At 32.6% G+C, this 2,789-nt stretch overlaps 1 non-coding gene across 1 annotated transcript; it reads left to right on the top strand.

The window, feature by feature from the left end:
* The first annotated feature begins 2,389 nt into the window (after positions 1 to 2,389).
* On the top strand, positions 2,390 to 2,459 carry TRNAF-GAA (transfer RNA phenylalanine (anticodon GAA)). The gene has a single exon. It is a non-coding gene; the product is annotated as a tRNA-Phe (tRNA).
* Positions 2,460 to 2,789: the final 330 nt, after the last annotated feature.

Below are 2,789 nucleotides of genomic sequence, written 5' to 3'. Positions count from 1 at the left end.
TGATGGGGTGGTTAAGGGGAACCTAGGTTGTTTTGGGGTTGGCATTGTTATTCGATACTTTAGAGGATCAGTATTGGAGGTTAGAGCAGAAATAATTAATGATGGTTCAAATAATGTTTCGGAGGCCTCTGCTATAGTATATGGTCTTAACTTAGCACTCCAGATGGGCATTTCAAAATTAAATATAGAAGTGGATTCAATGAATATCATATCCGTGATTGTAAAATATGAAACCCCAAGACGGAAAGTTAATTATGTCCTTCAAGAATCTTGGTTCATTGTCTAGAAGTTTGAAAAGTTTTCCATCAAACACTATTATAGAGAAGCAAATGGGCTAGCAGATGCCTTAGAAAACAAAGGATGTCTAATTGAAAAGGGGGAGATTCACTTCAATCAAGCCCAGGTCCAAGTGGATGTGGTACTAGCCCCTATTGCTTCAACGGATGCCACCTATTTATTTTCTAACATGTGTTGATTTCTTGTAGGTTACTTATCCATGATGGGGCTCTTTAGTTGCATCCCACCTAACTTGGACTACATATATCTTAGAGATTTCGAAGTACACACCAAGGCTTAGAACTTCATTAGTGGTTGTCAGTTCTTTTATACATGGCCTTCCTTGCTTACTTTATTTCTTTCTTGTGATGGCGGCTATGCACAACAGATGTCACTTCTTCTCTAGGTGTCATGCTTGAGAGTGTACCTATTGTCACTGTTGGTTGCCACCTAGTCATTCTACGCATGCGAAACTAATGATTATATGTGTTCGATTTAGCAAAATGGGACAATAGTAATATTTTCAATCCCTCAAACCGATATTTGATTTTACACCTCACACTCCTCATTTGTGTGTAATTAATTTGATTCTACCATAGACACATGTTGAGAATCACGTGTATTGAATGCAGAGCATTTTCTAAGGAAAACTTAGGGCCATTTTTGGGGCACTAGCTAAGCAGCAATGCAAAATGTACTACTTAGCCTAGCCTATGCCTATGTCCCTTCCTCTGCAAACAGGTACCACTATGCCATAGACCGTGAAAAAAATGTTTTGGGAAAAATGTCGTCCACTCCGCTGTCCTTGCTCCAGCGATTTTACGGCTACCGTGAATATGCCTCCTCGTCGTTGCCACCGTCCATCCTCCCCACAGCCTCGCGGTAATTTAAGGTCTGGGAGAATTTTTCTAATAATTTTTTTAAATTATTTTTTTTACTCCATTTCATAATTTTATATAATTTATTTAATATTTTATTTAATAATCTTGGATTATATTTTTAGTATAATTTTTAATATATTTTATTTTTGAATTTTTTTTGATATTTTTTAAATATATTTTATTTATATTATTATTATTATTATTTTTAAATTTAAAACTTGATTTTATTACATTAATCTAAAAGAATATTTAAACATAAAACAAAAGAATAAAAAGGTCTTAAATCATTCAGACATTGCCATACAAGAAGAAGTGGCTACTATTAGAGAACAACATAGTGAGTACATCTATTCTAATTTATTTTACTGTTTTTCATTGTAATATAATTCTTCCTCTTATTTCATATGTAAGAAATATGTGATTGTAGTTTTGGACAATCAAGAGAATAGTCAATGACGTTGATTACCTTTCTCTATTGATCTGAACCAATCAAAAATAGATGAAATGCAAATTATAGATGGCGATTCTCTAAATTTTAACTCTATTGATTTATTAATCCAATAATGCTAAGTATTTATTTCTAGCCTCTTTTTTATACTAAATGAAACAATTAGTAGGTACAATATGCAGAACTAAACCATCATCAACTATCAATGTTATCCCCAACCAAACATTTCAACAAACCATTCTAGGTAATTGAATTTTAATATTATTTACACTAACTACATATTGTACTCTTAAACTTAGCGATTTATTTATGCCTAGCTTCAAATTGAAATTGAAGGATTTTTCCAATTAAGAGCTTCTCTAGAAAGAGATTTGCGTTTACTCCCCTTTTTGGAAGTAATAATTGGACGCGGATAAAGATAGAGTCCAATTCTACATGTCAATGTCAACAACAATGAAAATTGGAGTAGGAGGAAAATCCATTGGTTTTATAGATCGTGAGGGTTCAAGTCCCTCTATCCCCATCAAAGAAGTGTTTTTTTTTCTATTTTTTATTTATTAGGTGTGTTACTAAGAACATAAGAAGTTTTAATTGTAATGTTTCAAATGTTGTCTTTTACCTTTTTTGTGCATTATTTATTAGGTGTGTTACTAAGAACACAAGAAGTTTTAATTAGTAGGTGTGTTACTAAGAACATAAGAAGTTTTAATTGTCTTTTACCTTTTTTGTTTTTAGTTGACATGAGTTTGGTTACTGTGCTAGTATGATGCATAGGGGAACATTCGGGATAGCTCAGTTGGTAGAGCAGAGGACTGAAAATCCTTGTGTCACCAGTTCAAATCTGGTTCCAAGCATGTATACTTTTATAAGTATGAAAAAGGATTAGTAGACCTCATTATAATAATTCATATATATATATATATATATATATATATATATTTAGAATAATCAACAATGATTCTATGTTATTGAATCAATAGGGAGTTTGTCCAAGTTATTTCAAAGGGAATAAAAACTACTTGAAATAACTCAAACTAGAGAGCAATTTTCTCTATTTCATTCTTATTTATATCTCGTAAAGAAAAGGGCATAACTAGGTCTATTAGATAGTTTCCAATAGGCATAGGCTAGGCTAAGCAGTGCGTTTTGCATTGCTGCTTAGCCAGTGCCCATTTTTGGCTCCA

The sequence above is a fragment of the Cryptomeria japonica genome, chromosome 6, assembly GCF_030272615.1.
Source record: "Cryptomeria japonica chromosome 6, Sugi_1.0, whole genome shotgun sequence".
NCBI classification, from domain to species: domain Eukaryota; kingdom Viridiplantae; phylum Streptophyta; class Pinopsida; order Cupressales; family Cupressaceae; genus Cryptomeria; species Cryptomeria japonica.
The sequence above is the reverse complement of the archived record's forward strand: the minus strand, read 5'-3'. Positions and strand labels throughout refer to the sequence as shown.